The 11,762-nt window shown below is 43.6% G+C and overlaps 1 protein-coding gene and 1 long non-coding RNA gene across 28 annotated transcripts in view; one reads left to right on the top strand and one right to left on the bottom strand.

Annotated features, from left to right (window-relative positions):
• Positions 1-7,092, top strand: part of LOC123568587 (uncharacterized) — a 36,965-nt gene extending 29,873 nt beyond the window's left edge. The window contains exon 4 of the long non-coding RNA XR_006691949.3: positions 2,828-7,092. This is a non-coding gene — a long non-coding RNA (uncharacterized lncRNA). The remainder of the gene's footprint in view (positions 1-2,827) is intronic.
• NTM (neurotrimin) overlaps positions 1-11,762 on the bottom strand; it is a 1,404,754-nt gene that overhangs the window by 784,786 nt on the left and 608,206 nt on the right. The gene's annotated exons all lie outside the window — the stretch shown is intronic.

Here is an 11,762-nt window from a genome sequence, read left to right as displayed (position 1 = left end):
GCCACTGTAGCTTGGTGTGGATTGTGTGAGTCTTTTTTGTGGTACATAGTTTGAATGTACTAATTTTCAATGCTGTTTGACGTTCCATTGAATAAATACACTACAACCTGTATCTTCATTCTATGATGGACATTGGCACAGTTTCTATCTTGAGGCTATTTTAAACAAGGTTACCAGAAACATTCCTGCCCTGGTCCCCTAGTACCTACGTACACACATTTCTTTTAATCAGGAGTGTAATTTCTGGACCATATGGAATGTGTATCTTAAGTTTTGGTAGATAAAGGTAAACTGTTTTCCAAACTGACAGTGTCAATTTTACACTCTTTCCAGCCATGCATGATACTTGCTATGACATGACATCATTATCAACATTTGATGTTGGCAGGGTTCTTTTCTGATCTCTCTTCCCCTCTCTCTCTCTTTTCCTCCTCTTTCCTGACCCTGTCTCTCTCCCTTCCAGCTCTTTTCCTTCTTTCCTTCCTCATTCTGGTGGGTGTGCCTTTCTGTTTCACTGTGGTCTTAACTTGCCTCTCCGTGTTACCTAGTGATGTTGACTTGGCCTTTTGGGTCCTGTTTTATAAAACGCACGTATAGATCTTTTGCTTGCTGTAGTCTGCTGCATTGTCTAATGGTGTTTGTAGGGACCTTGCCAACTGTAGAACTGCTCTGGATGGCCAAAGAGGTCTGCCCCTCTCTTCTACCATGCCCAGTGTGTGGTAGCCTTGACATGGGATGTGACAGTTTCACCTCAGAAAGGAATTTTTTGCTATAGTTTATCTTGTGGCTGCCTTCTAAGTTACCTGAGGACTAGGGTTTGCTGTTGCGGCCATAACTTTGGGCCTGCATGCCTCTCTGCAATCACCTGAAGTCTCCACAAAAACATGTGTGAATCCTCTCAAGGGCAGAAGAAAGCCCGTGTGGATAAGTCATTTATCAACAGAGCAGTCTCCTGGGTAAAGGATGCTTGAACATACACAAGGATGTTCACGGAGGTATAAAGAGAAAATGGTGGACCAGTGGGTTCTTGATTCCATGTGTCTGAAACACACTGGTTTTAACAATGCTAAATTGGGTTTTCAACTGCAAGGCTTCCTGGAGTCTCTATGTACACTGAGAATTGAATTCCAAGAGGGAGATCATAGTAGATACCAGCTTCACTGCAATCGTGCATGTTTTTTTGGAGGAACCTCTCCCAGTATTTCCACACTAGATGCACTCCCTTCACCCTCAAAAATCCATTCTTCTTCTTTTGCAAAGTTCCAACAGATTACCATGTTCTCTTGGCTACCTGAGAAGTTCTTCCTTTAGGAGCTATTATCTTCTTTCTAAAGTGATTGCTGATTGCTCTACTCTCTAAAGGTCACCATGGATCCTCCCATTTTCTCCTCTCCATGAAATGGTATGAAGTAGAGCTCAGGCTAAAAGCAAGGGCTGAGCTGGGAGCAGTGTCACACCTGTGGTCCCTGCTACTGCAGAGGCCAAGGCAAAAGGATTGCTTAAGCCTAGGAGGTTAAGTCCAGCCTGGGCAACATAGTGAGATCCTTTCTCTACAAAAAACAAACAAAATAACAAAATACAACTTAAATTTTAAAAAGTTAAAAGCAAATGTTGGAGAGTCAGCAGCTTAGGTCTGAATCCAAGCTCATCCACAGCCAGCAAGGCCAACAGCGCTAATAAACTACTTAACGTTTGGAAGTCTTGGTAACTTCATGCAGAAAAGAGGCAGAACAGTGTCTGTTAAGGGCTGTTTTTTGAAGGTATTTTTTTTAAATAGACAGGGTATTGCTCTGCTGCCCAGGCTAAAATACAGTGGCATGATCTTAGCTTATTACAGCTTCAAGCTCCTGGGCTCAAAGGATCTTCTCACCTCAGCCTCTGGAATAGCTAGGTGTATTAGTCCGTTCTCACAATGTTATAAAGAAATACCTGAAACTGGTTAATTTATAAAGAAAAAAAGGGTTAATTGGCTCATGGTTCCACAGGCTGGACAGGAAGCATGGCCAGGGAGGATTCAGAAAATTAACAATCGTGGCAGAAGGCGAAGGGGAAGGCGGCATGTTTTGCATGGCCAGAGCAGGAGGAAGAGAGAGGAGGAGGAGGCACTGCACACCTTTAAACAACCAGATCTTGTGATAACTCACCCACTATGCCAAGAACAGCACCAAGGGGGAAATTCATCTCTATGATCCAATTACCTTTCAGCAGGCCCCACTTCCAACACTGGGGATTACAATCTGACATGCGATTTGGGCAGGGACACAGTCTCAAACCCTATCACCAGGACTACAGGTGCATGCCACCACACTCAGCTAATTTTTAAATTTTTTGTAGAGATGCGGTCTTGCTATGTTGGCCAGCTGGTCTCAAACCCCTGGGCTCAAGCAATCCTCCCAATTTTTGAGTCTTAATTAACACATTTCATGTAAGGTGTTCAGGACTGTGCTTGGCACGTGGTAAATGTTTAATGTCATTATCTATTGTTCTTCTTGTCATCCTGTTATTATTCCAGCTTCTCTTGCCAGTGCAGATCCCTGATTCTCATGCCATAATTCTCATGCGATTCTCATACCAGAGCCACATGCCTCCCCTGAGCAATGCAAACACTGAATGTTTGTGCCTGAGTCTGCCCTGCAGGACGTGAAATGCAACTCATCACACACTTAGCTGTACTAACATGATGCAGATACGCACACGTGGGCACGGGAAACAGACATCACCTCGAATCATGGTTTGTCACTTGAAAGATGGAACTAAGTGTTAGGATGTTAATCATCTTTGGGGCAGAATTTAATTTCCTCATGTGAATATTTTATTTTTTCCCCAGCCTCTCCACTAATGAAGATCTTTTAAAGGCTGCATGTAATAGCTTTGAATAACCTCCAATAGAATGAATCTATCTCCGACTGAAAACCCTTTCTGAGGATCGAAGACACCTGAACACATGGGGCAAAGAGCCATGGGTCCCAGAAAGCACAGCCCCTTGTGGCTTGGGCAGACGAGTTCCTTTCCTTGGAGCACAGGGGTGTTTTGTTTCATTGCTGATGTTTTCCAGAAAAATTAAAGATATAATCATTAATCCACGGTATCATTGTGGGATAATATGTATGAAAGATTTAGCTTAGTGCCTGACATCTTGTAGGCAGTTGACAACTCTTTGACTCTTTCTCTCCTTCTGTCTAAAAAAATTTTACTTTAAAAATTAAAAAAATTTTGTGCCTGGGGTTTCTTCTATATAGGGTGTGACCCTAGACATAATTTTTGCTGACTCAATTTATTGCAATACGCTGAGTTAAGTTCTCACAGGTGCCATCTGAGATAAACACAAGGTCCCTTCCCAATAGTGGCCTCAGCTTCTGCTGTCAGACTCCAGAATGGGATCTGAGGATATTCCAGAAAAAGATACAGCTTTCTTCCCTAGCCGGCCTCTAAATTGTTTCTGTGTTTTCTTGATATCACTTTTGGGGAACTAAAAAGTGTAGTAAATGGCGGAAATGAGGAGCTTTTCTGCCTGTTCGTTCGTTCGTTCATTCATTCATTCATTCATTCATTCATTCATTCATTCATTCCTACTTTTAATGATGGCATATGCACAAGCACCCTACATAAAATGAGGATGCATAAGCTGTGAATTCTGCCTCCCAGGACCCCCAGGTTTGAGTGCAATCTTGTCACTGGCTATAAGGTTCTTTATTATTGTAGCTTCCTCATTGCTATCCTTTCTGTCTCAGTGTCCCCAATTCCCAGGTATTTGGTAACTGGCCTTAAATATTGGTTCATAGTGGAAGTTTGCTGTGGGCTTGTTTCTTTTCATTCCATGTACATGCTAACTGCTGGATTTAGATATACTAAGAGACCTGGAGGCAATGGGTGCATTTGATAGATATCACATAAATAAATAAAGCAACATTGTCAGTCTCACACCTTCTCCCTCACCCTCCCCACAGGCAGTCTTTCTGGATCAGGATAGAAAGAAGTCAGGATGGGGAAGGCAGACTCTGTTCTACCCATTCCAGTGGGAATCAGCAAACTTTTGTATCTCATGAAGCCTTGTCAGCATCACATTTAATCTCAATGTTATCATAATTATTATAACTTTACATTTATATAGCTCTGAGTCTCTGGGGAGAAGAAAGAACTGTGAATATGAAAAAGATGATCAGGCTTCACCCCTCCTTTCTAGAGAGATAGACTTTTTTTTTTTTTTTTTTAATTATTTTTATGCCTTTCTTGACTCATTCCTTGAGGTATCACCTGGATGTTCTGCCTGGGGGATGTTTTTTTCCTGGGTAAGATCAGCTTGGAAAAATGCACAAGGGGAGAGTGGTGGTGGAGGCAAAACATGCTGTGGCCAAAGGGAAACATCCTTGCCAAGATTAAAGAAGGAAAGAAACTAAGATTTATTAACTACCAAGTAAAATCTAAGCCCTGAGTTACTTGCTTTGCATATCTAATTTAACAGTCACTAAAATTCCCAGAGAAGTATTATTATCCCTATTTCACAGTTCTGGAAAGAGAAGCTCATTGAAATTCAGGAACTTGCCCAAGGTCACCTAATTAGTATGTGGCAGATGATGAGTTTGAACCCCTCTGTCTCCTTGCAAGTTCCTGCTCTTCTTGGTGTGATTGAAAACAAGCTTGCAATCTTATTCGGACGCCTCCTAGGCATTGGCTAATCAGCCACCTACTGCATAGCACTGTGCTATGAGGTTTGAGAGATGCCAAAGATTTATCAATCCTGGCTTCCCTTCAAGGATTTTCAAAACGGGATAGGATTGATGTGCAGCATCCAAGTCTGTCGGAGTTGAGGGGATCAGGAAAGAACTAAGAGCGAACTTTTTGAGAGGGTGTATAGTGTAGTCACTCTTGATGTAAGTGACTCCATCTTAGAAAAGAGCTCCATCTTACATCTCAAATGGCATCATGCCAGCAGGACCAGACATTCACCTAATCAACAGAACTACCTCAACCTGACAAGGGCATAACCGGACACACTCTTTACATCACCCCTTACTGGAGCACTCAAGGACTCTAAGAAGAGCAGGACTTCACCGTCCACAAAACCATTTCGCTGCACACCATCCCGCTGTCACCCACATGTTAGCACCTGGCATCTGCCACCAAAGGTTCTGCCACCTCAAAGGCTCTTCCCTTGCAAGACGTTGAAGATCGTCTGGATCAGCCCAGCATTCTCTCTTTGTCCAAGCCGCTCTCCTGGGATTGGTTCATTAACCCCTTTTTCCTACCCCTTTTTCTCTTGTTGTTAAATGTTATTTTGTTTGACGTGGAAATGTTAATCTATAATATTTATATAATGATTAAGTATCCTACTATAATTTGCAATATTGACTGACTTATGGGTCAGCTAGGGCCTGTGTGCTCACGCCTCTGACCACTGAGGGAATGAGATGTAGTGTCAGGCCTCTGAGCCGAAGCTAAGCCACCATATCCCCTATGACCTGCATGTACACATCCAGATGGCCGGTTCCTGCCTTAACTGATGACATTCCACCACAAAAGAAGTGAAAATGGTCTGTTCCTGCTTTAACTGATGACATTACCTTGTGAAATTCCTTTTCCTGGCTCATCCTGGCTCAAAAGCTCCCCCACTGAGCACCCTGTGACCCCCCTACCTCTGCCCACCAGAGAACAACCCCCTTGGACTGTAATTTTTCTTTACCGACCCAAATCCTATAAAACGGCCCCACCCCATCTCCCTTCGCTGACTCTCTTTTCAGGCTCAGCCTGCCTGCACCCAGGTGAAATAAACAGCCTTGTTGCTCACACAAATCCTGTTTGCTGGTCTCTTCACATGGACACGAGTGAAAGTCAGAATAATTGCCATCTTGGAAACTCCATGTAGGTCATGGCTGAAATAACATCAATAAAATTCTGACCTGTGGAAAGATACATATGTGCATGGATCTGGTTCTGTCTCTGACCTTGCTCTGGTCACCACAGAGGGCTTCTTGGAAGAGGAGGTTGGAGGAAGGCATCGTAGAACAGTAACTCAGAGACATGATGGAAAGGGAGGGAAGGAACTCAGGGAGTTTGGGGACAAGGAAAAGACAGCCTAGTCTGGGGGAACACCTGGGGACTCCCAGGGCCTGGTAGATGGATTTAGAAGGACACAAAAGGTACAGTTTGAGAAGCAATGGAAAGAAAGAGGAAGTGTTTTTCTGGGCCTCCTGCTTTCCTCACAAACCCCAAGGCTAATTTATTTCTCATTCCCTCCTAGGGTCACTGGGCAGCTTTGCAGAGAGCTCAGCGTGGTGCTTGTCACTCCTCGTTTATGTGGTTGCTCCATTTACATTCCCCCAGTGGCCCAGGCAGCTGCAGAGGCTGCTGGGTCTCTCTTGCTGCTGGGGAACAAGGTGAAGCCAAATGGAAAAGCTCTGAAGGAGAGGAGCAGGACAGCTTGGTGCACCAGTGGAGTGCAGGAGTAAGCACAGGCTGTCCTCCTGAGTCCCACAACATGACATAGTTGACTTTGGCCAGGGATTGATAGGCAATTTTTCAGCCTTTGCAGAAATCCCTGCTGTGCAGAAGGTGAAAGTAAATGCAGGTCTCTTGCGATGGGATGCCAGGGAAACAGGACAATGGCCAGGGATAGAGTGGAATGGCTAACGGGGCAGTGGGAACCTTGTTTGTATCAAGGATCATGGTCCAAGAGAAAGATAAAATCAATCCAGGGTTACTTTGAGGCAAAGAAGAACTTGGTTTAGTTTGTTACAGAAGCATACAGAAAGCTTATACTCAACCTATTTTAAAGTGAAGGGATAGGAAATAAAGCTTCAGTCACACGACTTGAAGCATGCAATTGTCCTGCTTCAAACCTTTCCTACCTCCCTGCTTGCAAAAAGGAAAAGACCTAATGCTGTAATATGGTGCATGAGGCTATAAATTATTAGTGTTTCTTTTGATAAAAGTAAATTATACTCACAGTATAAAAATTCAAATTCCACAGCAGCATATTAGGTAACATGTAAAGGCCCCCCTCCCGCTCTCTAAGCTGACTACCCATCCACAGCTGGGTTCTGATGGACAAAAGTCAGCAGTCATTCCCTGAGTCAAGCCTCACCGTAACCCTCCCAGCCAGGTTAGATAATGCTCGGATATTCAAATGTTCTTTGCATGAAGGCATTGTAGCTCCCTCTGCCTAAAAATCTATCTTCTCCCCAGGCCCCTGCCTCTTCTCTACTTGATGACTCCTTCAACTCAGTTTCACATTCAGCCCAAATGTCACTTGCTTTAGGAAGTTTCCCTGATATGTCCCCATAGACCTGCTCGTCACCTTCTTAAAACTCCCACTGTGTCCTTCATGGATTTAATAGTTTCTTTGATTTCATGTCTCTTTCCCTTTGCTGATTCAGTATGGCTTGAGAGCAGGGATCAGCTGTTCACCTCTCTATTCTGAGAACCTAGCAAAGAGACTGATGTCAAGAAGACTGATGCTCAGTGAATGCTGGTGGAATAAATGGGTGGATGGATAGATGTATGGATGAATAAATGGATGGATGAATGCATTTAATGAACCAAACCAAACTTGAAAATGCCCTTCAATTCTTTATTGTGACTAAAAGGAAAGGAAAGTGAATGAGAAAGCTGAGAGAAAAAAAGAGTCGTCAAGGAGAAAAAAATGGAGGAAAAGCTAATACACACAGAAAAGGAGACAGACGCAAGGAAAAAAAAAAAAGACAAAGACAAAGACAACGAAACAGTGGGAAAAGGTCTCAGGCATTTAAAAAGATGGTAAGATAAGCCATTCTGGTTATACCTGAATAACTGCTTGGATCACTTTATAAACATCCTTAGAAATGATACCCATTTTCACTGTGTATTTACATTCTTTTCACTCTTAAACTCTCAGAGAATGGGTTCCAGTGGGATACAGTTAACAGTCCAATGAGAAAGAAAATATTACCTGAATTGCAGAGATAGTGATAGAAGACATATTACCCTTGTAGCTCAGTGGGCTAAATTTTTCTAAAAAGAAGGATGGTACTAACAAGAACAACAAAAATAATGACAGATTGAGAGGGGTCTGGGGTCCTTCAGAAAATGATCAAGCTATTGGTAACCACCATGACCCATCCTATTCCTCAAACCACCTCTACTCTACCCACTGCCATCAAGTTATCTGATTAGATGACGAGAGATTTGCCTGGAGAGCTCAAAACGCAGGGCAGGCGGTCCCCCCAGAAGGCTCTGTCAGACTCCCACGTCCACTCTTCACAGCTCCTTGTATGCCCAGGGCTGTGGAACAGGAAGTAAAACATTCTCCAACTTTAGATTGATACCTGAATGAGAGGCAGCGGAGGTAATTCTGTTTAATTGCCACAACCTCTGTAACTCAGAAAAGAAAACATTCCAAGATGAGGTATCCTAGTGCCACCATGGAGCCGAACTCTCATTTTGCCTTCAGGGTCACAGAAAATATTACCATAGGCAGAATAAAAAAATGTCTATGGAGAGAGGATGAGTGAAGGCTTCGCCAAATGGGGAATAAAGGATTCACAAAATGGATAATTTTGTAGTAGAATGGGAAGCTTTGTTTACCAGGAATAGAAGCAGGAGCTGGAGAAAGAAGAGGAGGGAGGGAAGATGAGAACTGTAGACAAACCAACTGGATACTGAATCCCACTTCTCTAGAGGATGAAGGGAGACTTGCCCTTTCTTCTTATATGCTTCTGTAGGATTTTAATTTTTTGAAGCAAATTGTATTACTTTGAAACTGGAAAAAATATTTTTTAAAAAAGAAAAATTTGTTTTATTCCAAGTGCCAGAAAGAGATGTCTGGAAACCCAAAAAGATCAAAGGTCCTGCTTCTTTAGTTCTCTAATCTTGAAGCCAGCCCATGATCCTTTCCATGGGACTGGTCTGCACGCATCTTGGTCTTTTCCAGGCTGAGAAGTAACCCAAGATTTGCTGAACATGGGGGTAGGGACCTTGAGGAGGCAACACATCTCTGCAAGAAGAGGACCCAGCCTCTTTCCTGGGAAGAGAAGAGAGGCCACCTGCCTGTGTGTTTGCTAACACGCAGGAGCTGCGGCCTGTAATCATCATTAGCTCTCTTTGGTGTTTACTGACTGTTATTAATTAGAATGAGCAAACTTGGCATTAATGTGCCTGCCATAAGGATGAAGGTTCTTACTGCACAACCATCCTGCATAAGCGGCTAGACTGGGACTCATTTACCAACTGTTACTAGGATGATGCAGGGCTACAGGCACCAGCTGATGAAGGACTGGGCAAGGGAGGGCGCTCGGACCTGTGCTTCTCTGAAAGTTCAGAATTAGGGGAAGCTGTGCTGGAGCAGAGGGAAGCAGAGCCTCTCCCCAGCTCATGTGGGAGCTGCTAGCAGGCTTTGGGCAGCCTCCAAAAGTAGCCCAGGCAAACCCCCAAGGTCCTTGATCACCAGACAGCTTTCCTCTGGCACCGGCTGTAGCAACTTTCTCCCTAATCAGAAAATCACTGAACACAACTTCCTTTACAGGACAGTGGATCAGTGTCCTGTTGCCCTTCGGGAGAGACCCTGCCCTTCTGTGGGTCTCAGGAAAGACGTTAGGGATATGTACAGTTGCCAGTAAAGGGAAGGCATTGTCTGGTATTCTGATCTATCAGAGTCTATTCTCTTGTTTCTCTGGAAGTGATGCTATCCTTGCATATTTCCTGTCTGGAAGAGCAGCCTTCAGAGAGGAGACTGCCACTACAAGGGAAGTTTTGAAAACAGGGGAGGTAATGGAACATGTTAGCTAGAAAAGAAGGTTAATTTCTTCCTGCATGATTATATGGCCTCGATGTAGAGGCGAGTCTCTGGAGAAAATGGCAACGTTTCAACTGGCTCACAAGTAGGATGCACATGAGACTTAAGGTAGGAGATACGTTCACTCTGCTAAGAAAAGTCACGTATTCATCCTCAGCTTCCCTGGGAGGCAGCATAACTGGCAACCATGTGGGCAAGGAAGGCTTCCAGAGGAAAGGGCACCAGGGACATGTTCTCCAAGCTATGGGCCTCGTATTTTGGATTGTTTTGGGAATCATTGTGCTCACATCCCTGGAGGATCTGGGTGTAGGTTAAACACACTTCAGGGCTCAAGCCTAAGCAACCAGGGAAATAAGCACCTACTCTCACACGGGACAAAGACTTGACAAAGAGCCGGGCTGCATACTTCCTCACCCAGAGCCTCCTTCTTCCTTCCCTCCCTCCCTGGTTTTCAGGAAATCCTGCATCGGTATAGACAATGGTGTGCTCTGAATGAATGTCTCTGCTACCTGGAGACGTTTAGGCTCTTTGAACTCACTCACTAGTAGAAGTCAGGGGGATTGTGAGAAGTAGAGGGAGCTGATAAATGTGGGTGCTAGAATAGGGGGTACATTTGGGTCAGCTGGGAATTAGGGAAAGGATAGTTGAGGGTTCTGTGTCACCAAAGGCAGCATAAGGTTTCACAGAAGTTCATATAGGAAAACCTCAAGATGTCGCCACATTTCTGAGATGTCAGCAGCTAAGAGAAGAAAAGATCGCTTAGTTACAGAAGTTTTACCCACGGGAGCATCTGGAAAACAGCACTTAACACTGTCACTGTCTTCATGTATGAAGCACCCACAAGTTCACAGTGCAGCTCTGAAGAAGTGCTCGTTTCCGCCTTCTTGTCTCTTCAGGTGCTACATGGTGTGTTGGAAGGCTAGTGACCCATTAGGCATTTGGAAAAATTTATGCAGCTTCAAGGCTCATCTCAAAAGCTAACTCTGAGGCCTTCTTGACCCTCCGAGCTGAGCTGGGTCTCTCCATCCCCTATGGGCTCATTAGAACTTGGATATTCATTTAATGCAAACAACACATGGAAATAGAATGGACAGTCATTCCCATTTAGTTGTGAGCTATTCAAGGTCAATACTTGTGCTCTGTTGATCTCTCTAACCCTCTAGATCTGGTGCCTGGCATGCCGTAGCTACCAGTAAATGAGGCAACAGTCTTCTGGAAATTGTACTTCTATTACATATATACTGATGTTCACCAAGAACAACACACCAAAAAGATAAATTTAGTTAATATTGAGCCAGTGTATAAAGAGATACACTGGATAAAGGATATAAAGATTAAGTATATAAATTTAGATGTCATAGCATGGAGGAAGTAGAGGAGATAGGAATTGACATTAATTGAACAACTACTTTTAGCTAGAGCGACACAAAATCTTATCTAATTCAGCCATCATCACAACCCTTGCCGGTAGGTATTTATATTCTCATGTATTTAACTCCTTAGATGGTTGTTGTATTCTTATTCTCTACAGGCACTATTAACAAGAGGAGCAGAGATCTTATTGCTTGTTTATGCACAATCTAGCAACTATTCCACAGCTCAGAGAGGACACGCAAATTGACTGGCTTTACATAGCTCATAAAATCGACTGGGTTTACATAGGTCATTTAAGTCTGGTCTGTATGGCTCTAAAGTCTATTCTCTTTATGTATTGTAGGTAACATATATTCCAGAAGAGGTAACCCAGGAAACTCTGAAATTTTCATTTTGCAACCAAGAAGGGCATCCTGGAAAAGCTAGCAATTCTGGAGCATTCTGGGACCTCCAAATCGTCTTTGGTGATGTTTCACAGATTCCATAATTTCATCAGTTAGTGCTGGGTCCTAGATTAGGCATTGCATGGGGGAAGGCAAGGGATGGTCCTCTGTCACTTTAAGTCCTAAATTATTTTCAGGTGTTTGTTTAGAGGCAGCACTGGGAGGCAGGCTGCCATTTA

Source organism: Macaca fascicularis, chromosome 14 (assembly GCF_037993035.2).
Source record: "Macaca fascicularis isolate 582-1 chromosome 14, T2T-MFA8v1.1".
Lineage (NCBI taxonomy): Eukaryota > Metazoa > Chordata > Mammalia > Primates > Cercopithecidae > Macaca > Macaca fascicularis.
This window is presented reverse-complemented; position numbering and strand designations above follow the sequence as displayed.